We start from the raw sequence: 26,463 nt of genomic DNA on the forward strand, positions 1-26,463 counted from the left end.
GATTTCAGCCGAGCAAGAATGATCTCTGGTCCCACAACATGGTCTCAGGGCAAATGATACAGTCACCTTGCTGAAGCGAAGCAGAGCTTTTCCCGCACAGTTAAGACTGTTGTGTATTAAGATCTGTCAAAATGATTGTTTGTTGCTGGAAAACCAATATTAATTTTTTTATCCTAATCAGGTCCTGATCTGGTCAGTGCCTGGATGGGAGACCTTGTATGGCAACTTTGAGGATGGAGCGGTAGTTCAGTGGTAGAGCATCTGCTTTGCATGCGGAAGGTCCCAGGTTCAGTCCCTGGCATCTCCAGGTAGGGCTGGGAAAGATTCCTGCCTGCAGCCTTGAAGAAGTTACTGCCATTCAGTTTAGACAATACTGAGCTAGATGGACCAATGATCTGACTTGTATAAGGACGCTTCCTATGTGCCTAAGCATGTGTTGATGATCTCAGGGCTAAAGTCCACAAACCCTCTGTATTCATATTTCCTCTTTATAATAAAGATACATACATTATCACACTTTCTATTGTCTCACATGGTAGTGCTTTTTATAATAGCACTGTTGTATCAGGCTGATTTGTTCATCCATTCTTCATTCCATTTCCATTCTTGACAAAAATGAAAGAGCTTTCACAACTAAGTTTTTTCTCTACTGGAAAGACATTACCCTAAATATGCATGGTGCAAATCAACTGCATCACTTTCAAAAGTGTTGTATGAAACATAAAGGGGAAAATATGACAGTAAACACCAGAACTTAGGTAGTACTACTGTATGTGATTTGAGAACCTTGCAAGCAAATAACTGCTGCTGAGGTGCTGTCCTTGGTGCTGATTTCCAATCCGTTTATCAGCACTGCATTATGTCCAAGCCAAAACCAGTTGACAATTCATGGGTTTGAAAACCAGAAACTTATTATGACAGCAACATCACTGAGTAGCAAGGTATATGTCAGTGGGGCACCGCTGAGACTATTCCAAAACTGTATTTCTGTTGGTTGCTGGGTTTTGTTTTTTTTAAGTTTTAAAGGTGATCCTAAAAACCAAGTGAGGCTCTTTATAATTTAAAAGCTTCACCAGTGTAAATTGTCCATGAATAACTTTAGCCTTTTTTTCTTTATTAGCTAGAACTAGATTTCTTTGAGAGCTGGAACAAATTTGGGAAAGCACATTTCTGAGCAAACTTCATGTATATTAAAGGTTGCCTACTCAATTAGGGGAGGGGGCATAATTCAGTGGTAAAGCACATACATTGCATGCAGGAAATCCTATTTTGACCCCTCACATCTCTAGGCAGGGCTGAGAAAGACCACAGTCTGAAATTCTGGAGACTTGCGGCCAGTCACTTTAGATAATACTCAGCTACTGTAGATGGATCTGTGGTCATACTATAAGGCAGTTTCATGTGTACCTTTCATGAAAGTTGGAGGCAAACAGATCACATGTGCTTAGAACTTACTGGAAACTTTGAGATATTTGCTTCTATTTCTTACAATGGCAGTATGTGTTACAGCTAAATCATCACAGACAATTCATTCACAAAATCACACCTTTTAATGTTATATGAATTAATCCCAAATAGTACGTGTATGCACCGACACTTACTAAATATTTTGATACCCATTTCATCTATAAGCATGCACTGAAAAGATGGGAATAGTCATCTTGCTAAACATTTTATGCACCCTGCTTCTACTATTACTACTACTACTACACATATTTATATACTGCTCTTCAACCAGCGTTCTCAAAGCAGTTTACATAGAAAAATAATACATAAATAAGACTCTGAATGTTAAAAGGAAAGTGAAAAGGTCTAAAGGACTTGCTAGTGTGTTAAATGATCTATGGAAGGAAGACAAAATCAAAGGGTGAATATTATAGCTAGTGATGGAACATAAAAGAAGACAACTTATAACATTTACTTCTTTGGATGTTGTTTTCTTTGTACAGAGCTTGTATTATAGGGGCACACAGACTGACACTTTGGATAGCTGAAATGAAATTTCCTCACCCCAAAGATGTAACAACTTTCTGAAGTGGCTTAACAATCTTTTAATTTATGTTGGTTTATCACAAGGAACCTTCCTATAGTGCTCACAAGAGCTCTTAGAACCACACAGTTAAGGAGTCACAGCTCTGCACTTAAAATAATCTTACATGCTCTCTAAGATTGTGCTCTATATTCCATCACAACCTATAATACCAGTCTCCTTGACTTTAGCTTCCTCATATGGGCCACATATAATAGGAGCATCCTATTGACATTCTCTGTAACTGCTCTACAGTAGTTGAGTTCCATCTCAATCTGGTGATTTTCAAAGTCTGAACATCTTCCCAAAACAGTATAAAACCTCTTAATTTAGGGTGGCCTATGGCATAGTTCCTCAACATATGATTCATGTTCATGTATCCCTAGGGGTTCATGAGACACAAGCAGGGGTTATGGATGAGAAGGAGAGGGGAAAGAAGCCCGGGAAGAAGGATGAAGAGATGAGTGCTTTTGCCTTTGATGCTACTGGGTACTACCTAGAATTAGTGTCTCCCTGTCCCATTCTCTCTTGCCCTCTTTTCCTGCCTATCTTGCCCCTTTCTCTTCTCAAAGTGAAGGCAAAAAAGGGCATGCCATGCAGTGTGTGGCACTTTATCTTTCCCTGCAATAATGTGGCATGCTACACTTTGTGTGGCCCTGGATTCAGCCCTCCTAGCTTTGGCCAACATCACCTCTAGTTCAGATACTACTGTGACTATGGATATGTATATACCGTTTATCAACAAAAGTTCTCAAAGTAGTTTACATAGAAAAAATAAATAATACATAAATAAGATGGTTCCCAGTCCCTAAAGGGCTCACAGCCAAAAAAAGAAACACAAGAAAGAAACCAGCAAGTCACTGTTGGGGCGCTATGCTGGGGGTGAATTAAGTTAGTTGCTAAATATAAGGGAATCATCACTTTAAATGGCACCTCAGTTAGCACACATAATTGAATTGTGTGCCCCTGGTGTAAAAGGTGGCAACCCTACAAACACTAAATCAGACATCTGTAATACATATCATGGCCATATGCACACAGCCATTCTTTCAGTATATTTTACATATTCCCTGTAAACATGACATTCACTGGAAATTGAGATACTTTTTAGTTTTTCAGAAGCTACAAGGTACTTGTTCCTTAAAAGGTCGAGAAACAGTATTTATGGTAAGGTGCCCTGTAGTGTAGCTCACGAACAATCTTTGGAGCAGTTGTATGTGCAAGGCAAGAGAGTACTTGCTTCATTTGCCACACAACAGGTACAGCCTTCAACACAATTTGTTCGACATGTGATTGTATGTAGCATTATCCCAGCCTCCCCAAATGGGCTCACCTCATTTTATACCTCCCCTCCCCTTTGAAATGTTGTAATCAGATGAAATGTTTGCAGTTTCCATCTTCAAGGCCAGTGTATTTTTAGCCCATAGAATGATTATATGTGACTAATAATGCGGCTCCTGCCACAGGGGTGTAAAAACAAAACACCAGGAAAACATTCATTATTTTTGCCAGTAGATGGGGCTCTCCCTTAATGTGCCACCTTGGTTTTTATTTAATTATTTATTTACCATTCTCCCCCCCCCACCTCTCTTTTTCAAATCCCCCGCAAGCAATTTTTCTTAAGGATGCTGGGGAACACAGAGTGATTCTCGGGAGGAAGACACCAGGGCAGAAGATTACAGCAAAGGTTTCCTTTTTGGTTTTGGGGGTGGATCATTTTTGTCAGTGAGACAAGTGAAAAATGGGAGACTTTGGAAAGCTGCTATCCTGAGGAACCTGAACAGCTGCAGAAAGAAAACCTGATCTGCAGATCTATGGATAATGGTATTCCTGATGCTGTAATTTATCATTCCTCTTCTTCTTCTTCTTCTCCTCAGGTAAGACAATGGGGTTAAAATAATATCTCATCACAAGCTTTGTGCAGCAGCTATCAGGCCATCTTATTGATTGCTCATCTCTCCTGCTAGTGCACCTAGTTGGCAATTAATGTTGGATGCATGCAACAAGAAGAACTGGGAATGCAAAGGACATCATTTTAGGGGGCTGTATTCCGTTTCAGTCAGCTTTAAACAGAAAACAAATATATATCTTCCAGATTACTAATCATATATTTTGAGCTGAATTTTGCATTTTTCTAGAATGTATGATGCAGCTGCACCCATGTCACTGTACTGATAAGCTGTTGCTGCTGCCACCAGCTAGGAACATTATATTTCTCCACTGAAGCTTACATGGTTATTTTATGCAAAACACAAATTGGTAAGAAATAATGAAGCAGCTCAAGAAGTGACAAGGGGAGGGGGCTGGTGAAAGCACAGCATTATAGGGATGTGCTGCCTTTTCTTTAACATCTTCAAGCGGCAGAAGCCTGGCTTTGCAATATTAATTCCTCCTCTTGCTTCAGCAAGGGACAGTCTATTTGTTGCCGCATTTCTTCCCATTGAAATAGCCCTTTCCATAGAGGAGACATGATGGAACACACCTATCAAGTATCTCAGTGTAGAAGGTTCCACAAGGCACACTTAATGGCTCAATCTTTGACAACACTTAAGATGAACTTTGCTTTATTAGTACTGAATTCCATATTTTGTCAGGTGTTGGTATCTTCTTTTCCTTGCATCACTTGTGTTAATCATACAGACTATGAGAAACAACAGGGTTGCCCAGCAAGCTGATGCAGCTCCGACTTGTCCACTCCCTCCTCCCAATTTTCTTCCATCTATTGATCAAATAAAGGTTTTCTGTGTCTTTTAAGGGTTGGAAATCACTAGAAAAGCTGTTTTAGTCAAGTAATAGACCAGAACCAGAGCTCAGTAATGCGACCACAGTCTGCTTAAGCAACCCTCGCTCTGTCTCCTTGGGTGGTAAGCAACAGAATCAGTATTTCTGGTATCTGTGTCAGAAGCTGTCAAAGCAACAGCCGTTTGCCAGCACGATGACATGAGAAGCAGGCTCCGTCTTGGCCTGCAAGATCCTTTGACACGTATGGAATTTAATGAGATTTCGCATCCATTTCTCTCTTTTGCATGTTGATGTGCTTAGTTGTTTGCCGAGTGATTATCTTGTCTGCACTGTGAAGTGCTGTAATGGCTAGAGGGAAAATGCGGCTGTCTTCATGAGATGGTAAAGGATCCGCCCTTGCTGGGCAGGAACTAGGGAGGAGGCACAAATGTTGTTCCTGGCTGTTGTGCCATGGATGGCTTTGGTACATGAGAAGTGTTGAATGTTAAGAAGAGGATGATGCATGATCTCTCCCAGTCCCTGGCCCTGCCCTTTCTACTGTCAGCAGTACATGTATTATGAAGCCCAAATGTATATAGTGCCTTAACCTTGCATAATTTCATTTCAATAAGATAGATACCATCCATCTTATTGAAATCAGCTGAGAACTACCCTGAAAGGGGAATCTGAAAAATAAAAACATAAATAAATCTGAAAATACACTGTTTTTTAAAAAAATAATAAAATGCCTATGAGTTAAATTTAAGGGAACGTGAGAAGGGGAACTAGAAATCTAAGGACTGATATTTTAGTAGAAAAACCTTGTGATCATCTTTCTGGCCGTATAGATAACTAACATGATTAATTAGCAGAAAGGTAGCCATGTTGGTCTGTTGCTTCAGAAATAAATCATCTTGTTACACCTGAAAGATAAAGAGTTTTGTTGTGGCATAAGCTTTAATGGATAAGATCCAACTTCAAATCATGCAGTAAACACCTGTCATTCAGCTTCATTAGGTGCTTTGGTCAGATAACCCAACTAAACATCCAGTGCTTTTCACAATTGCTTTATCCTTGCCCAGTTACCATGGATTATATCCTGAGGCCCCCCCTGTTATATCCCATGCTTGGGTTTCAGATGTCTTTAAATTTGGTATGGTCCTTTAGGCAGACTGATGGAAATTTGTAATGCTTCATTATACAGCTGAAGGTCTGAACCCATTTGCCCCCTCTTCATCCAGAAGTATTAAACACAACACATATCACATGACGAGAAAAGCCACAAAAATCTAGGAATTCACATCAGACTTGTTTACCTTTCTCTTTCCACATTATAAAGTAAAATTATAGCTTTGGATGTTTCTCATGTTTCCAGCCGCCCACCCCAATCTGCTGTGCACATCTCTGTGAGTTTTAAATGATGTCCTTTCATCTTCCCCTGAGTGAGATGTGCAAATAGTTTCCTCTCACTATGGAGCTTGTGTACTTCAGCGGGGGCGGGTGGGGGAGAAGAAGGAGCAAAAGTTTCCCATTTGAGGTTATAGAAACTCATGGAAACAGGAAGCAAGAGGAACTTCCTGTCCTGCAAGCACTTGAAATGGCATGTTTGCACTAGTACCATAAAAGGTTATGGAATACCTTATACATATTTACATGTTTTGGACAGAGATCACACACCTTTAACACAGATTCTCAATTTAGTGGCAGGTATAAATGAAGTATTCCACCACCACCCCCACTGGTATAGAGTCTTTTATTAGATAAGTCCGTGTCAAGGATCACTGTGAACAGTCCTTTTAATTCACATATGCTCGCTGGTCTTTATTTTGCACACAGACAGTGCTGCCATCACTCGTGTGCATTAATCTCAGTGGGAATAATTTATTCTCATTTTAAAATAAAATTTCACCTTGCCTTTGTTACAAAGGTTATCTCAACGCAGCTTGCAAAGACAGGCCAACCTTACATAAAATAATCAGTCAGTAAAAATGATAGAATACAAAACAAAATGTATTGGTAATTGGTAATGTTTTTCACAACAAACTTATGAGGAAGGCCACTGCAATGCCCATTTAACACTGAAGAAACAAAGCAAAACATAAGAACAGCCCTGCTGGATCAGGACTAGGCCCATCTAATCCAGCATCCTGTTTCCTACAGTGGCCCATCAGATGCCGCTGGGAAACCCAAAGGCAAGAAATGAAGGTGTGCCTCTCTCCTAATGTTGCTCCCCCTGCAACTGGTATTCAGAGGCATCTTGAATACCTCTGATTACCCATTGGACCCCACTACCTTACACTTCAGTAAAACTAAATGCTGATCTCAAGTTCAACTCTCCCTTTCCATTTGGTGTATACCAACCAATATTGCAGAGCCATCTAATGTGACATCTGTTACCTCCCCTCACATTAAGAGTTGCCAACTGGCCAAAAGAATTGCCATCTTTTGAGGCTGCCTGACCTTAGCCAGATTCAGAGATAAGTAGCAGGATTCATGTCAGGTTGCAAAGTAGACTGACAGGCATCCAAGGACCTCAGGCAGATAATGGAGTCAGGCCAGACAGAAGTCACGGTCCAGTGCAGCAAACAGGGACCTGGTAGAGACATATAGAGGCTGGTAGATAAGGTCAAGCAGATGGTTAGGTTCTCAAAGATGGCAGTCTAGGGGTAGAAAAGAAGCAAGGCAGTTATTCATAGCAACAAGTTGAGGAACTACACCTAGAGCAACAGTTACGCAGAAAGCTGCCTTATACCGAGTCAGAGCATTGGTTAATCTAGCTCAGTATTGTCTACTACACTGACTGGCATCAACTTCTCCAAGGTTTCAGGCAGGAGTCTTTCCTAGTTTTACACCTGCTCATGTGCCTTTAATAAAGGGTTGACATGCAGAAATCAGTAAGATAAGTTTTTCATGAGGAAGAGCTAAAGGCTATTACCTGCTAATTGCTGTAGCTCAAACTGCTATTAAAGGCATCCGAGCAGAGGCTGGTGCAGAAGCTGGCAACTTTTCATTCAGATGTGTTCCAAATGCAGAAATGCTAGGTTCATGACATAAAGTCCTTATTCTTTTCTCTAGTTACCTGGTACCACGGTGACAACTGCAAGACACCATTCTGTCAGCCTCTGCCTTCTATGGTGTTTTGTTTTGTTTTGTTTTTCTAAACAGGTAATACAAAGAGCAAAACTATGATAATGGAGTTCCTAAAAGTAATATTAAATTCTCATTGTACACTTAAAAAGCCATTACCCCAATAAAACACCCCTTCTACTGTCAGACTTAAATGATGTTGCCCAAACTTTAACTGCTCCAATTACTGACATAGAAAAGTTGAAATCAAATGCATTTATGAAGGAAGCTACAAAATAACTGAAAACAGGATGGCATTCCCATTTCTAAATGTACCCTAAGCTTATTCCTACCAGGCCCAATCTGGGAAAGGTTAGCTGCACCCAAGTTCTATTCATTACAGTGGGACTTGAGTGAGTTACAAGTGGTCCCATTGATTCCAATTGTGTCACAAACTTCAAATTAACTTAATTTTATTTAAGTATGAATAACCTTCATATTGAGGCTATTGATTTTAGTGAAACTCAAGTTGGTGAAATCAAGTTGCTGCAATCCTAGCCATATTTGCTTACAAGTAAATCCTATTAAAATCAATGGGGATTGTTTGAGAGTAAACATCAGGTCCAGTCCAAGCCCCTATTGTGCCCGAAACAGTCCAACAAAGCCATCCTCTTACCCCCAGACACTCCAGAGCATATAAACCCCCACCCCCTGTGCGCGCGCACACACACACACACACACACACACACACACTTACTTGTGGAGGAGCACTTTCACCCATCTATCATAACGTTTGTTGACTATACCCCTGCATCAGTCATGAATGGAAGGCACCAATCAACATTTATTTTTGCCCCCCACATGTGATAGAGCCTACCTTCTGTGAGTCCTACAAGAAGCAACTATTTTAGATGGAGATATGCAGCAGGACTAGAATCCTGCAGCAGGACAAGACTCTCGCTCCTACATTCTAGTCAGAGCTACAGAAGCAGACAATGTTGAGGGGTGTGAGAAGAAAGATTAAAACCCTCACACAGCTCTGGTGGTAAAACAAAAAGTTCAGTTCAAGAGATTATCTGGAGACATAAGGTGGATTTCAAAAAAACAAAGATTTATTAAGAAACTAAAACATCACATACTGAGAGAGACAGAACAACATACCCAAACAGGCATTAGCCTTCAACAACAACAACAACTGAATAGTTCTAACTGACCAAGACAGACCTATTAACTAGGGATGTTCAAACCGGCTCGACCTCGAGCCAGCTTGAGTTCAAATTGGTTTGGTTTGAGGGTTCAACTTCAAACTGGACCGGGACCGGTTTGCTTCTAGGTTGAGCCACCACCCCACGCACCCCGCCCCGGCTGGTTCAGTTCTGGTTGGGGGGTGCCAGGGATGTTAAATAGATATAAATTATATAGATGATCTATATTTTTAGTTTTTAAAAACATTTTTAGCCAAAAATCATTCCCTCAAAATGCAGATCCATACTGGACAGGTGCCTTTTGATGGTTTGAAAAACATCAATCTAGTGATTTTTGAGTAATTGGGGTTTTTTTTAACAACAAATAATTGTTGTTCGAAATCCCCATAACAGGGAAAATAACTAAGGGAAAGTTAACAAAGAGCATAACTCCGCCCTGAGTCTGTGGATTAGGCGGTATATTCAATCTTTTAATAAATAAATAAATAACTCAGTCTGCCCACTGAGAATTCTGAAGCCAAAGTTGGGAGGGGCAAACCCTGGCATTTTCTAGCAAGTGGCTTCCTGGATCTGAACATAGGTGCCTGTCAGACTATGAGCACTCTGGCACTTGTATAATTAAACAACCATTACTTTCCCTCCCTTTCCTTTCCTGGAGCTTTGTTTTCTCCCTCTGCCCCTTTTCTCTCACCCACACCAAAGGAGGGAAGCAGAGGCCCCCAGCAAAGCTTGGAATCAATTACTAGGAAGTCCACTGAAGCTTACTTCCAAGTAAACAAACATAGGAATCAGGGCCAGAAGGGATCCTAGGCAAGAATGTGGGTTCTCTTTTCCCCTCTTCATCCCAGCCCCTTCAGCAAAGCATAGAAGGGGGAGCCCATTTATTTCTCTGGGGCTTACTTCTGAGTAAAAATGTATAGTATCGGGACCAAGGACCCCATGTTAGGAAATTCCAAAGGAGGAACCTCAAGGAAATCCTAAAAACCATTCCCATGCAGCACCAAGAAACCAACAGTCTGGTGCAGACTGCTCTTGAACATGGAAGTTTTACACGAGAGCCAAATTGTCAGTGAATATGGAATATTTACTTTGCCATAAAGAAATGAAGCCTCCATATTCATAGGCAGTTTGGCTCTCATGTAGAACCTCCATGTTCAAGGTCAGTCTACATCACTATAATAGGCACTTGGTGGGAATGGTTTCTGGGATTTCCTTACTATAGTTCTTTGGAGCTTTCTGGAAGCATGTAGCCGAGCACTGTGAGGAGGAGGATGCTGGGCTGGAGTACACCTGCCTTTTCCAGCAGCATTTTGAAAACTGAACCTGCAATTCTATGTGCACACCTAGAAGGAAGTAAACTACATTAAAGTCAGTGGGACTTGCTTCCATATAATAAGGGAGAAGTTAAACAATCCTTGAAAAATAGTCTTGGGGGAGGCAAGAATAATGGAAAGTCCTTTTCAAAATGTGAGTGGAAAACACTATAAAAATGCTGTGAGGTAAACCCACCAGCACCCAGTTCAGCACATAGATTGTTCTCAAAGAATCTGACAATAGCCAAAGCATCCCACAGGGCATAAGATCTGTTAGCACATTTAAAACAGAAATGCCAATCCACCCTTTCCTACTTTGTAAAGAATATGGCAAGAAAGAGATAGCAACTAATGAGGGACATTCCTCAAAGTAATCCTAAAGGTAAAGTGTGCTGTTGAGTCAGTGTTGACTCCTGGCGCCCATAGAGCCCACAGAGCCATGTGGTTTTCTTTGGTAGAATAGAGGAGGGGTTCACCATTGCCATCTCCCGCACAGTATGAGATGTTGCCTTTCAGCATCTTCCTATATCGCTGCTGCCTGATATAGTAGCAGCAGGGATTCAAACCGGCAACCTTCTTGTTAGTCAAGCATTTCCTCACTGCGCCATTAATCCTACTGAAATTAAAAGAACATGTAAAAGGAATGCTTAGTGATCTTTCATTTTCAATGAGACTACTTTGAGTAAGCCATTATCCTATCGGCCATTAGCCATTAAGTGGAGGCCTGAGGCGGAAAGGGAAGAAAGCTACTCTGTCTATGCTCTGAGGCTACGTAGCTTGTGTACAATTTTTAAAATAAATATGCTACTTTCTAGACAGAAGGAAAAGAGACAGATACTAATAATCATCATTCAAACATGGCAGGGGAAGAAGCGCCAAAGCCAGCAGAGCGGATATCAGAGCTCAACTGTAGCCAGAGAACAGGCCCTGGAAAGGTGCCGGGAGGGCGGCTGCTGCAGCTCAAGGCCTCTGTGTGTGTCCTGAGTGGAGGGAGGAGAAAAAGGAGAAGAGTGGAGGGCTTCTATAGGTCCCCATCCCTTAAAGGAGTTGGGGTTGCAATGACTGGGGTTTTTCGTTCTCTAGGGGGCTCATAAAGCAAAGTAGGAATCCCTGTATAGGATTCATAGATGGTAAAAAGGAGCAATTCAAAGGGTTAAGACCTACTATTTCAGTCAGAGTGGCGTAAGGCCTACCACTGTTTTGCTGGTAACGCCATCCTGAAGGAAATTAAATCAAGCAGGAGAACTGTGAGGTTTATGGGAAAGTTCTGAGGAGAGAATCTCTAGTTTTGGACATGGTGGCTGAAGCATCTGTTGCATTTAATTATCACTAGCCGACTCTGCACAGAGCATCTGTGCGCTCTTTGGAGCTGGCTGTTATCTCTTCCCCCCCCCCACCTTCTGCCCCAGTCTCCGGCCGGCCTGTGCTGGACCCAGGCTGCCGGGCCGAGTGCCGCTGGTGTGGCCAGGCCCGCCACTGCCTCGCCCCCACAGCTGGGCCTAACACCACCTCGCCACCACAGCCAGGCCCGCCGCCACCGCCTCACCTCCGTGGCCAGGCCCGCTGCTGCCTCCTTGCTACCACGGCCGGGCCAGTCGCCACCGCCTCGCCTCCGAGGCTGGGCCCGCTGCTGACCAATCCTCCTGGGTGTGCCTCAGCCTATCATGTGCCTCCACTGCCCAGCCAATCAGCTGGGTGCCGGGACGTACATTCTAAGGCGCACCCAGGAGAATTAAATATATAGATAGGTGTGTGTGTGTATGTTTTAACAAAAAGAAAAAAAATGGACAGATTTAAAGTGAACACAAATTAACTGCTTCTTATTGTGTCCTTATTCACTGCTGAATAGTCATAGGGTGGGATCACACAGCCACTATTACTGAATCCACTAGTTTCATTTAATTGTGTATTTGGGGGGGGAAGGGATTGAGGGGAGGAGCGTGACTTTATCTTAGTTAAAGGTGTTACAAAATTTTTAGCGTTCAGCATCAGTTAGTTCTACCTTGTGGTTTCAGATCACATGATTATATTATTTGGTAGGTAATTTATAGAACTTCCTTCAAAACAGAACTTTGAAAACTTTACAATTTAGATCCTGATCGCTCTGTTGGGCTGAGTGGAGTGTTGCCAAGTGTGCGGACTTAAAATATCCCTTAATAACTATGTATTGTCAACAAGAAGAAAGAAAAAGAGATCTATGCTACTAAATGGGGGGGGGTGTTAGTCTGTGAGTTTGAAGATAAATTATGTATCCACCCCAGTTATTGAGGCCTATTATGCCATTAGTCTGGAGAGGCATGGGTAGCAACTTCTGTCAAACAAGGCTCAAGATACTAAAGCACAGTACCCTCCAAAGAATACTGATCAATTCAGCAGTTTTTCAATAGAAAGGAAAATTTATCCTCCCAATTGTAAAGGGAGCTTCTATAGTGGAGAGAACTCCTACAAAATAGCCTTTCCTTATGTCACAGTTCCGTTCATATAATTAAGATGGGGGAGTTGTTTCAGCATTTTAAAATTATTAGCCCTGAGTATTCTCTTGGTGATAAAATCTAAATTGTCTGCCCTATCTGCCCGAAAGCTTGCAGACATCAACTAGGGGACACCACCCCTTTAGATCTAGTGCAAAAAGTGACCAAGATGCAGCAGTTAAAAAATTGGCCCTTAAACTCTAGAAAACAGGTATTGGCTACTAGGGCTGTTCATTGGGTGCAGCAATCCCAGTGAATCTGTAGCATCTGTCTGGTGCTGCTTCCACCATGGCCATCTCTGGGGCAGTACATTACATTCCCAGTATTAAGAGGGCCTCTTCTGCAGGAAGCAGAACCCCATGGGGAGGAGAATTCACACAGGGACATTTGGAAAGCACATGGGGACATCTGGGAAGTATACTTCCTCTCAACGCATAAGCTGGTGGCAAGGTAACAAACTATATGAGGCAGTGGGGGCAGGGTGGCGAATGGACTTGTGAAGGCATGAATGGCAGCAATGAGGTGGCAATTGTACTTACTAGGGAATGCAAGGCAGAGGTGAGATTACCAGAGCCTTGTGGTGGCACAGAAGTTGGTGGCAGACTGCCCCTGAACACAGGTTTTGCATCAGAGGTATACTAAGACTCCACTTAACCAGCATGGGTAAGCTCTTCCCCATAGCGTCTAATCAGATTTCCCTTTTTAAAAGACCTAGAAATCCAGCAATCTAAAAATGTTTGGTTTAAGATGAGAGTTAAGATTCTTTACATTTTCACTTGTGCTCTAAAAATAATGGAAATTCCAAGTTAAGATGCCCATCTTGGCTTCCATGCCATTCTTATAAATACATAAATACATACATACATTATTTATTATTTATGTATTCAATTTCTATACCGCCCTTCCAAAAATGGCTTAGGGTGGTTTACACAGAGAAATAATAAATAAATAAGATAGATCCCTGTCCCCAAAGGGCTCACAATATAAAGAAACATAAGATTGATTGCCAGGAGGTCTAGGACCAACAAACAGAAGTACTTTTTCACACAACACGTGATCCACTTGTGGAACTCTCTGCCACAGGATGTGGTGACAGCCGACAACCTGGATGGCTTTAAGAGGGGTTTGGATGACTTCATGGAGGAGAGGTCTATCAATGGCTACTAGTCGGAGGGCTGTGGGCCACCTCCAGCCTCGGGGGCGGGGTGCCTCTGAGTACCAGTTGCGGGGGAGTAATGGCAGGAGAGAGGGCACGCCCTCAACTCCTGTCTGTGGCTTCCAGCGGCATCTGGTGGGCCACTGTGCAAAACAGGATGCTGGACTAGATGGGCCTTGGGCCTGATCCAGCAGGGCTGTTCTTATGTAAGATAGACACCAGCAACAGTCACTGGAAGTACTGTGCTGGGGTAGATAAAAACGTGGAACCAACAATTACTTGCTGTGACATTTTTAATGAGTCTTTTTGTGGACAAAATCTCTCAAAGTCCACAATTGTTACGGAATCTGATGTTGAGCTGTCCAGCAGCTCCTCTTATGTGATGACCCTGGATCAGGTTCAGTTTTTGACTCCTGAGAATGTGGACAGGTTGCTTGGAATGGTGCAGCCTACCACCTGCCCTCTTGATCCTTGCCCAACATGGCTTATACTATCTGGCAGGGAGGCTGTTGTAGAGAGCCTGTTAGAGATTATAAATAAATGCTTCTCTGAGGCAGGGCAGGATGCCTCCTTGTATTAACTAGGCAATCATTAGACCGCTTCTGAAGAAGCCTGCCTTGGATCCCTCAGAATTAAACTACTACAGGCCTATCTCTAACCTTCCATATTTGGGCAAGGTGATTGAGAAGGTAGTGGCCTCCCAGCTCTAGGCAGTCTTGGAGGAAACTGATTATCTAAACCCATTTCAAACTAGATTTTGGGCAGGCTATGGGGTGGAGACTGCCTTGGTCAGCCTGATGGGTGATCTCAAATTGGGAACTGACAGAGGGAGTGTGACATGGGGATCTCTTGGCAGCTTTCAATAGTATTGACCATAGTATCCTAATGGGACGTCTGAGGGGATTGGGGGTGGTAGACAGACACTGCTTTGCAGGGAGACACTTTGTTTGCTCCTGCCTCACGGGCAGAATCCAGATGGTGTCTCTTGGAGACTGTAGTTCTTCAAAATCTGAACTCCGTATGGTGTCCCTCAGGGCTCCATACTGTCTCCGATGTTGTTTAACATCTACGTGAAACTGCTGGGGGAGATCATGAGGAGATTTGGTGCCGGGTGTTGTCAGTATGCTGATGACACCCAAATCTATTTCTCCATGTCACCATCATCAGGAGAAGGCATAAACTCCCTAAATGCCTGCCTGGAGGTAGTGGGGCTAGATGAGAGAGAACAATCTGAGGCTGAATCCAGATAAGATGGAGGTACTTATTGTGTAGGTTTGGAACACAGGAGATTATTTTGACCTGCCGGTTCTGGATGGAGTCACACTCCCCCAGAAGGTACAGGTACACAGTCTGGGGGTGCTTCTGGATCTGAGCCTCTCTCTGGTGTCTCAGGTTGAGGCAGTGGCCAGAGGTGCTTTTAAAAACATCATTACATACATACTGTGTTACATGCAAATGTGGCCTAGGAAAAGATATTCTTGCTGTGTGCATTTTGAAAAGGTGCTTATGGAGAGAAAAGACAGACATGGGGATAGTGATGCATAGCAATTGGTAACTGCAATGGACAATAGCTAGGACTAGGTTGACCATGAATGAGTGATTGAGAAAGGGTATCTCCACCTGGGTCTCTTTCATACCAGATATCTCATCCAGATTCCTTACTCTTCTATCAGGTGTGCATTTACCCAAAGGTCCCCTTGGTATTATTTCAGGATTCATCGGCTAGCATTAAAATAATCCTACTGTGAAGATGGAAGCAGCCTCCCACTTGCTTGTGTGTGTGGACACGTTACCCTTCCAGTACCAGACAGTAGTTCAAGCCCGCTCTCCCCGCAAGCCAATAAGGTCATTCACACAATCAAAATCTGTGATCTACCCAGGTTTGGGAACTGTGTGTGCTCCCAATTTTCAGTGTGTGGTGCTTTATTGGGAGCCCCCCCTCTCCATGTCTGCTGTAGCTACAAGCAGCCAAGGCAGACACACGGCCAAAAAAAAGGGGTTAACGGAGCACTCGCTCTCTTAATCTTCTTTAAGGGGGAGGACATTTAGGCGGGCTTGCTGCCGGGAGCCGCACAGCTCCCGTTGCTGCAAACGAGCAGCAGAAACCGGTTTCTGCTGCTAGTGTGAATCGTTTCTCTACATGAGGTTCCAAAAAGACAAGAGTTCTTCATCGGTCCTTCCTATTTTGATGTCAACTGTGGCTGTTTGCACAGAGTGCTCCTTTTTAATACCAAAAAAAAGCTCTTTCATTAAAGTTTCCCATCACAGTGTTTCTACTTGTGTGCTGCTCATGGTTTGAGAGACACAAGGGCAGAATGATACCTGTGGTCCCATACCGCAAATCTTAGAAGCTATTCACACGGGCAAGGCAAAACCGGGCTTCCTGGTTTTTCTGGTGTTTTTCTGGTGTGTGCTGGGATTGGGCCCAATCGCAGCAGTGCCTCGGCGGCAAACCCACTTAGGCAGCCACTCTCCAAAATGAGCTTAGGAGAGCAAGTGCTCTCCTAACCCATTTCCATGATTGGCTTGCAGCCCCAGCTGGCAGACTGAGGAAATCTAAGGGAGGGGAGGGGGATCCCCCAAAAGCACTGCACACTCACACGATGGGGCAATGCAGGGTGATGCGTCTGGGGACCCCAGCCCTCTGGGCAGGCAATCTGCCTGCTGAAGAAGACACCAACCTGTGAGGAGGTAAGCTCTTTAGGGCTTCCTCCCCGCTAACCCTCTTGCCCTTTCTCACTGCTTGTGGGAAAGGGCTCTTAATATAGGTGCTGTTCCCTTGCTGAGCTTTATGTTCCTGGTTCTGTGCTGTGATTGGCATCTGGGTTAATCAGAATACAACATGCCAGTCATTGCATGTGCTGATCATGCAATAACCGTGCACAATTTATTTCACCACATGCACACTTGCTAGGAATGTGTAACTAAACTTCAAGTTCCCAGTGCATGAGTGTGCAGTGGAACAGATGGAGATGCAATTGCCACATGTAACAACCTAGATCCCTTTGCATACTTTTCCTGACACACTTCTCAGCAGGAAAGCAGCACATTCAGCTGCCCTAAGCAGTTTATTGTAGCACTAAGGGGTCTTACAAAAACTCAAAGTAATTTATGTAAACTCACCTCTTGTACTTGCTAAGACTACAGAAAGACAGCTGGTCCAATCAGACATAGCTTGCTAGCCATGTAGTTAATAGAAGAACAGAACAGAACGACTGCCTTCAATTCACACTTTAGTTTGGTAACTCCCAAATCATAAAAAGTCACCCTTGATTATGGCTTGTCGATTGCTTTTTATGGTTTCATGAATACTTTTTATGAATCCCCTTGGCTACTTAGAGCTTCTGTGCTGGAAAAGACTCCTTTCCCTGCATTTTTCTTATTTCAGTGGGTGAAATAAGTTAATTCTTGGCTTGTTTGTGACGTGCTTATTGAGGAGACAAAGATTGTTTTCACACAGTCAAAATTGGCTTTGGATTGGCCCAACATGATGCTGTCCCCAGGCCAGCTTCATGCTGTGTGTATTCAGAAAACATGCAAGAGACACAGAGCTATTTGGCAACAGGGTGCCAAGTGTGTGACAGTGATTGCTTCCAACTTCTGCAGACCCATCATTCACGCCACCTTAGCACCATATTCCCGTATGATCACCTCTTGATTGCAGCATGTACACTCCAAAGAACTGGCATATTTTATCCCAGGAAGCATCCAAAATATTTGTTGATTTCAGACAAGCTCCTAATGGCCTTGATCACCACTTATTTTGCTTGAGATAGCCCTTTTGAGTCATCTTAAGAGTACATGTTCCAAATCATATCCCTTTATTCAGGAATGGGTTAGGAATGTCTTCTAAACCAGATTTTGCAATGGTTCAGTCTACTAGGGTTCACTTATAGTGCATAACAAAATCTAAAAGTCTGTCACTGACCATGTTCAAAGTATATTTCCCTTAGAGCTGAGTAACCATGAATCTCTGCACAAATTGCAGTGCTTCTGTTCACTGAATATGGCTTAAAGGCAGATCTTATTTTTAAAAATCTCACTTTTTATCTCACTCATCTTCCAAAGAGCTCAGGAAGATAGGCATGTAACCCAAATATACCTGGAGCCCATTCTCACATGCAGTGAGAAAGGCTTGAGGGCGGGCTGCAGGGAAGGTGGGTTAAACCTACCTTCCCTGGAGACGATCGATCTAGTGTTGCTGGGCGCTCTCTCCACGTTCCCAGACTATTCCCCACTGGCCCAGACAGTGGGAAGGGCCGGTTGGCTGGGATGAGCCGTCCTGGCCCCTGAAGTACCCATGGTGCACTACACAAGTGCGCTGTGCATCCTAGGGATCCTCCCTCCCCTCCCTGAGCCCTCCGCAGTCTGCCAGCCACAGCTGACACAAGAACACAAAAATAAGAGGTTAAGGGAGGGAGTGCTCTTGTTTTCAAGGGTTTGCTGTCATGGTGCCACCAGGATTGGATGCAATCCCGGTGGTTCACACAAGCGTTCAAAACTGGGCTGGGCTTCCTTAGCCTGGTTTTGCATGCGCGTATGAATAGCCTCTTGGTCTCCCTTCCACCATATGTTATCCTCATAGCCCTGTGAGGTGGACTGACTGGAGAGAGGGTGAGCAGCCTAAATTCATCTAGTGAACTTCATGTGTGAAGTGTGCATTTTGAACCAGTCTCCCCGTTCACGTCTAGCACTCTAACCACCATGGCACACTGTCTCTCTCTATGCCATAGTAAGTTCCTTTTTAAAACAAACGGAACAAGTAATATGCAACACCTTTTATACCCTGGTTTCATAGTCACAATAGAACAGGGCCTCTAACTATTGGACTACAACTCCTATCATCCTCACCACAGTGGCCAACAGTCAAGATTATGGGAGTTGTAGTCCGACAACTATAACTGGGGGGCTGAAGTTGTTGTGTAGTTCTACAACAGAATGTGATTTGAAACTCTTATAAATAATAAATAGGATGGTTCCCTGTCCCCAAAGGGCTCACAGTCTAAAAATAAATATAAGGTAGATACCATCAACAACTACTGGAGGGATGCTGTGCTGAGGTTGGATAGGAACAGTTCTTCTTGCCCTACTAAATATAAAAGAGCCACCACTTTAAAAGGTGCATCTTTGCTCAGTTAGCAGGTCTATACATGAAGTGGCCACCGTCTTGAAGTAACATGATGAAGCAGCAAAAAATACCCCATCAGGGTCCTCTAGGGCCCCCTCCATGTGCAATGAATTTGATTTGTACTGAATTACAAATGCAAATACAATTTGAGAGGGACACATAGGGTAAGGCTGGCCATGTGAACAGCCCCTGTGTGGCCCTCTCAATTAGCATTTACATTTACAATTGGGTACATGCCCTATCTGGGTAGGGCTGGTCATGTGGAGTGCTGAGATCTGTTCCTACCCCGATGCTCTCCAACCAGGTAGCCTGGGTTTTCTACTGGGGCTAAAAGTGAGGTTGGAGGGTGAGCCGGCTGCTAGCAGCTACCAGCAGCCAGCTGAACCATAGAGCTGGAATGAAAGAGTGTCCCAGCAACCAGCATTCCCCCAATGTACCATGCAAGCAGCACGGTGCATTGAGGGATTCCTGGAGGCCAAGCCTAGCTCTCAGTGGCTCTGGATCACTATACCACTTGCCATAGAGGTAATCATGTGGATGAGCAGCACAGCGAAGCAGGGTTGAAGCCGTGCTTGTGAGGGGGAAAGAAGGTATAATCCTGCCTTCCCCCCAACCCTCCCTAGCTCCAGGGATTTGGGTCATGTGAATGACCTTACAGACATTTATTATTTATTTATTTATTTATTTATTAGATTTATATACCACCCTTCCAAAATGGCTCAGGGCGGTTCACAACATGATAAAAACAATTAAAACAAATTAACAATTAAAATCAAACTATTAAAACACAATAAAACCAATAAAACAGCTAAAAGCCCTGAAAATCAGGTCAACAGTTTAAAACAGTTTAAAATAATTAATCGTTTAAAACTCTGGAAGGCCAGGCCAAATAAGTACAATTTAAGGTCTCTCTTGAAGGACAGCAATGATCTCAAATTACGAATTTCTGCCGGGAGTGCATTCCATAGCCCAGGAGCAGCTACAGAGAAGGCCCACCTCTGCGTCACCACCAGACGAACTGGTGGCAACTGGAGACGGACCTCCTCAGATGACCTTAACGTGCGGTGGGGATCATGTAAAAGAAGGCACTCTCTTAGATAACTCGGACCTAAGCCATTCAGGGCTTTAAAGGTAATAACCAGCACTTTGTATTTTGCCCGGAAACATATCGGCAGCCAGTGTAGCTGTTTCAAAACAGGCATCATATGGTCTCTCCGGGTTGCCCCAGAGACCAATCTGGCTGCCGCATTCTGAACTAACTGAAGTTTCCGGACTACGTACAAAGGCAGCCCCACGTAGAGGGCATTGCAGTACTCAAGCCGGGAGGTTACCAGCTGATGCACCACTGTTTTGAGGTTATCCTCTCCGAGGAATGGACGCAGCTGTCGAATCAGCCAAAGCTGATAGAAAGCACTCCTGGCCATGGCCTCCACCTGAGATACCAGGGTGAGGCCTGGGTCCAGGAGTACTCCCAAGCTGCGCACCTGCTCCTTCTGGGGGGGTGTAACCCCATCCAGCACAGGGAAATCTAACTCATCCCTCAGATTCTGAGCCCCCACAATGAGCACCTCCTTCTTGCTTGGATTCAGCTTCAATTTGTTCTCCCTCATCCAGCCCATTATTGCCTGTAGGCAGGCATTTAGAGAATGAGTGCCATTTCCTGAAGATGAAAAGGAGAAGTAGATTTGGGTGTCATCAGCATACTGATAACACCCAGCACCAAATCTCCAGATGACCTCACCCAGCGGTTTCATGTAGATATTAAAAAGCACTGGTGACAGAATGGAGTCCTGAGGGACTCAAAATAACAGCTCCTGTTTTGAGGAGCAATTGTCACCAAGCTCCACCATCTGGAATCTACCCGAGAGATAGGAGTGGAACCACTGCAAAGCAGTGCCCCCTATCCCCAACTCCCCCAGGCGATCCAGAAGGATACCATTGTTGATGGTATCGAATGCCGCCGAGAGATCCAGAAGAACCAGCAGAGTCACACTCCCTCTGTCGATTCCCCAGTAAAGGTCATCCATCAGGCCAACCAAGGCTGTCTCAACCCTAAAGCCAGGTTGAAATGGATCTAGATAATCAGTTTCCTCCCAGACTGCCTGGAGCTGTTCGGCCACCACCCTTTCAATCACCTTGCCCAACCAAGGGAGATTGGAGATTGGCCTGTAACTGTCCATCACTAAGGGATGCAAAGAAGGCTTCTTTAGGAGTGGTCTAATCAATCCCTCCTTCAAACAAGGGGGCACCCTACCCTCCCTCAGTGATGCATTTATGATATTAACTAGGCCATCTCCAACAATCTCCCTGCTAGATAGAAGCAGCCAAGTCGGGCAAGGATGCAGAGAACAGGTGGTAGGCCTCACCGCCACAAGCAGCTTGTCCACATCCTCAGGAGTCACAGATTGAAACTGATCCAATCTAATACTGCAAGAGGGATTTCTGGACACCTCCTTCATAGAACCTGCAAAAACAGTGGAGTCTAAGTCGGCCCGAATACAGAAGATCTTGTTTGCAAAAAACCCATAAAAGGTATCACAGCAGAACGACCCCAGGGACTGATTTGAAGTAGAAGGAGCAGAAATCAAACTCCTCACAACCCGAGATAGCTCTGCTGAGCGCGAACCTGCAGCCGCAATGCGTTCAAACCAAAAGCTCTTTTTTGCCGCACACACCGCGACCGCATAACTCTTCAAATGGGTGACATGCTGTATCCTGTCAGATTTGAACCGAGTTCTCCTCCACTTGCGCTCTAGTTGCCTACCCAACCGCATGGCAATTCCGTGAGCCTTCTTCCCTTTGGAAAGCAGGCTAAAAATTGACCCAGAGAGACAAAGTGTGAAGCAAAACAATAGTAACAATATAAGTTAACAGAACTGCTCTTAAGACAATGGCAAGCAGACCAAACTTCTTGAAAATGTTGACTCAATGTGCGGCAGCTGTGGAAAAGGCCAATTCCATGCTGGGGGTCATTAGGAAGGGGATTGAAAATAAAACTGCTAATATTATAATGCCCTTATACAAAACTATGGTGCGGCCACACCTGGAGTACTGCGTACAATTCTGGTTACCACATCTAAAGAAGGTCACTGTAGAACTAAAAAAGGTGCAGAAGAGGGCAACCAAGAAGATCGGGGGCCTAGAGCACCTTTCCTATTAGGCAAGGCTATAATACCTGGGACTTTTTAGTTTAGAAAAAAGACGACTGCGGGGAGACATGATAGAGGTCCATAAAATCATGCATGGCGTGGAGATAGTGGATAGAGAGAAATTCTTCTCCCTCTCACATAACACTAGAACCAGGGGTCATCCCATGAAATTGATTGCCAGGAAATTTAGGACCAGCAAACGGAGATACTTTTTCACACAACGCATAATCAACTTGTGGAATTCTCTGCCACAAGATGTGGTTACAGCCAACAACCTGGATGGCTTTAAGAGGGGTTTGGGTTTGGATAACTTCATGGAGGAGAAGTCTATCAATGGCTACTAGTTAGGAGAGCTATAGGCCACCTCCAGCCTCAGAGGCAGGATGCCTCTGAGTACTAGTTGTAGGGGAGTAACAGCAGGAGAGAGGGCATACCCTCAACTCCTGCCCGTAGGCTTCCAGTGGCATCTGGTGGGCCACTGTGTGAAACAGGATGCTGGACTAGATGGGCCGTGGGCCTGATCCAGCAGGGCTGTTCTTATGTTCTCCTCTCAGTCCAAGTCAAAAAGTCTTGTTTACTTCAGTATTCTTCTTTTAGCATCCCGACCCTTGAGCATAGGATTTGTTAATATTCTGAGCTTGATTGGCAAATCTAGCATTTTCCTTCTCTTAAGTCATTTTCCTTTAGCTATAATGAGGTTGATTTCCTGTGTTACAAGTGGGATGATATGGGAGCATGCCAAGAAGGACAGAATGGTTTTTACCAACGTAGTCTCCTTGTTACAAGAATTACTGCATGCAGTCGTGCACTCTAGGATGAAAGCTGGCAGTCAAAGAAAGGACATTCTTCTATGACCCCTGTGCCTCAGGGAATCTTTGGCAGCATAAGGACCACACAAGCCAGAATTTATTTATTTTTTTAAAGTCAGAAGAAATGCTGACTGGGCAACACTCAGACAGGAGCAATCCATTTATATTCCACAGAGTTCTAGCATATGGGAAAATCTGGTGCTAAATCATCATGTTATCTATATTGTGACATCTGTGCAAACAAACCAGTGATGAATGGATATATATGTGGCAAGAATCTTTAGTCTGAAGTAAGTGCTTCTGCCCATGCTTGTACATTATCCAGATCAGGGCTAAGTTCACCCGGTTTCTTGTTGATTAACAACTGTGGTGGATATAGATTTGTTGTTTGGAAATTTGGCCTGCAGAATTTGTTGTTAAGTGATAGTACACAAAATGGAAGAGAGTTTAATTGTATAGCATAAATATTGTTCAATTCTTTCAGTGATTTACAGCAATTAAGTTGAAACTTGACATGCATGAGGTACCCATATGTAGCATACCTGCCCACTGGTGTTCAAAAGGAGCATTTAAGACCTACCACCATTTGGGAGTAGAGAGTTGACTGGGACCTAGGGTTCAAATTCTGCCTCTACCATTGAATCACACATCTAGCTCAGACATTTATTTACTCTGGCTCTTTCTTTCTTTATATTAGTTTTTGCCTGCTTTTAGCATAAGGTAAAACTATATAAAGAAAGAAAGAAAGAAAACCACATTAGTCCTACAAAGCCAAACACAAAGCTAGCTGTGTATTAGGGGTCTCCAACTGCAGCCTTCAGCCTTCTACCCCTGGTGGCGCAGTGGTAAAACTGCCGCCCTGTAACCAGAAGGTTACAAGTTTGATCCTGACCAGGGGCTCAAGGTTGACTCAGCCTTCCATACTTCCGAGGTCGGTAAAATGAGTACCCAGAATATTGGGGGCAATATGCTAAATCATTGTAAACCGCTTAGAGAGCTCCAGCTATAAAGCGGTATATAAATGTAAGTGCTATTGCTATTGCTATGGACAGGGATGAAGATCATCCCTGACTTTGGGCCATTGCGATGGAAGTTAATGGAACTTGTAATCCAACATGGCCCTTACTTACTGCCCCTGCTAACTGGGCAAAGAGGCACCTTTTACCGTGATGATTATCTTTATTTAGCAGGAGGAGAATAACTGGCCCTATCCACCCCCAGCACAGTACTTCCGGTGACTGTTGCTGGTGTGTGTCTTATGTTTCTTTTTTAGAATGTGAGCCCTTTGGGGACAGGGAGCCATCTTATTTGTTATTTCCCTTTGTAAACCGCCCTGAGCCATTTTTGGAAGGGCGGTATAGAAATCGAATTATTATTATTATTATTATTATTATTATTATTTTATTATTACTCTATATAAATGAGCCTGAGAGAGCTATCAATTTGTGCGTTTCCCCCTCCCCTTCTTTCTTTGAACATTTATTTAATTTATTGTTAGGAGTTATATACCACCTTTCATAAAATCATCCTGAGGCAGTGTACATAAATGTATACAATAAAATTTCATAAAAATACATTAAAATATTAAAATCAATTAAAACCATAAAAACGGGGGTGTAGCTATAACTGAGCAGATGGGTTCAAAGAACCCGAGCTCCTGAGGGCCCCCAGCTCCGCCCCTCCCTATCCATTGTCTCCCTCACTCTGAGGGGCCAACAGAGAGAGGGGTGAACACAGGCACCTCTCCCCTACCAATGCCCCTGCATAAAAACACCAAACACCAAGCACAGCCATAAAAACAAAACAGAGCAGCAGGAAAGGAGGGACTGGCAACCCCTAAGGGGTAAACGCCTGAACAAATAAACGCATTTTCAGTTGTTTTTTAAAAGCAACCACAGACACCAGAGAATGGACACCCAACAGAAGAGCATTCCAGAGCTTGGGAGCAACAACAGAGAAGGCCCCACCCACATGCATGACAGTCAAGTCTCCCTCAATGTTGGCACACAGAGCAGAGCCCCCTCCGATGACCTTGTTGACCTTGTTGAGCAGGCAGAAACCCTTGGGAGCAGGCAGCCCTTCAGATATCCAAGGCCCAAACTATTAAAGGTAATAACCAGCATCTTGAATTGGATCTGGAAACAAACTGACAACAAACTCAAACAAACATGAGAGGAGGGGGACGCTTTCACTTTAGAACTAAAGTTTCATGTTATGTAAACGATCATGGAACTGTAGATTATATAATTTTTTGCTATGTAATTTTTTGTTTCAATTTTGTAGTATATTACGTTTTCGTTTGTTTCATTCTGTAAGCTCCCTGAGCTTTCTTCGTAATTGGAACGGCGGGATATAAATCTTTGTCTAAATAAATAATAGGGATCTTCATCACAAGTTTGTTCGGAGGACAAGAGCAATAAAGATGATTAAAAGACTGTCTAAATCAAAAGTACTCTAGAAAACTAGCACAGCAGTCACTATTTTTATTGACTTGTAAACTGATGTATGGCTCTTGTACTGATTGTTTTTAAATATTGTAAGCTACGTGGAGTGTTCTTTGCAATGGAGAAAAAGGGTATAAATCCTAAAAATAAACAATTCCTAATACATTTCCAGTATCAGGGAAATGTAGTATTTGCCACCGTTTCTTCCCGTATACTGCTGTTTCCCACTTAACTGAGTGGGCGGGGAGGAATTATTACTTCTAAGATTAGAGCAATGGAGTCCGATTATAAAAGGCAGGTAAATGATAAAGAACAGTCAATCTGATTTGTAATTATAGGTTTAGCTGTTTCAAGGGAGCGCCCTATATTTGCATACAGCTTCTCCTCCTTTGAATAAACTAATGGAGGTAACCTAGAGCAGCCTTGCATGCACAATGCCACCTAGAGACACAGCTGAGTTTCACAGCGGTGTGTGTACTTTCTCCCAGGTAGAAAGTCACATTATATGGCCACCCTCAACTGACCAAGATACTGCAGTTTTGCACCGCTGGACAACAGGGAAAAGGCAGGCTACACAAAGAGGTGAAATATAATAATATATATGCATGATTAAGGTTTTGATCCTATACCCAGTTATTTGGGACAAAGCCCCATTGTACACTGTGGGTCTTGCTTCCAGGAAAATTTGCATAATATTGGGCTACACGTCAATTTAGCTGGCATAGGTATGAAACATTCCTCTATATAGCGCTTAATATTCTCCATATTCTGGCTCTGAAGTATGGTACTCCACCACCCGGAGGCCCCCCAAATGTCCTGCAGATTGCAGCCACACCGCTGGCTGCACCACCACCAGGCGTCCCGCAGCAACCTACCCATCCACTGATCATTTATTTATTTTTTAAACATATTTCTATACCACCCAAAATTTACGTCTCTGAGTGGTTTACAAAAAACCCCAGAAAAGTTAAA

General features: G+C 43.6%; 1 protein-coding gene and 1 long non-coding RNA gene across 3 annotated transcripts in view; one reads left to right on the forward strand and one right to left on the reverse strand.

The window, feature by feature from the left end:
* Positions 1-1,531: 1,531 nt before the first annotated feature.
* Positions 1,532-10,009, reverse strand: LOC128330867 (uncharacterized). The gene is made up of 2 exons (XR_008310266.1): positions 7,211-10,009; positions 1,532-5,673 (listed from the first exon to the last, which is right to left on the reverse strand). It is a non-coding gene; the product is annotated as an uncharacterized LOC128330867 (long non-coding RNA).
* Positions 3,626-26,463, forward strand: part of LOC128330810 (sodium channel protein type 2 subunit alpha) — a 161,478-nt gene continuing 138,640 nt past the window's right edge. For both annotated transcript variants that reach the window (XM_053264186.1, XM_053264180.1), the window contains exon 1: positions 3,626-3,906. The gene's annotated coding sequence lies outside the window, so the exon portion shown is untranslated. The remainder of the gene's footprint in view (positions 3,907-26,463) is intronic.

The sequence above is a fragment of the Hemicordylus capensis genome, chromosome 1, assembly GCF_027244095.1.
Source record: "Hemicordylus capensis ecotype Gifberg chromosome 1, rHemCap1.1.pri, whole genome shotgun sequence".
Lineage (NCBI taxonomy): Eukaryota > Metazoa > Chordata > Lepidosauria > Squamata > Cordylidae > Hemicordylus > Hemicordylus capensis.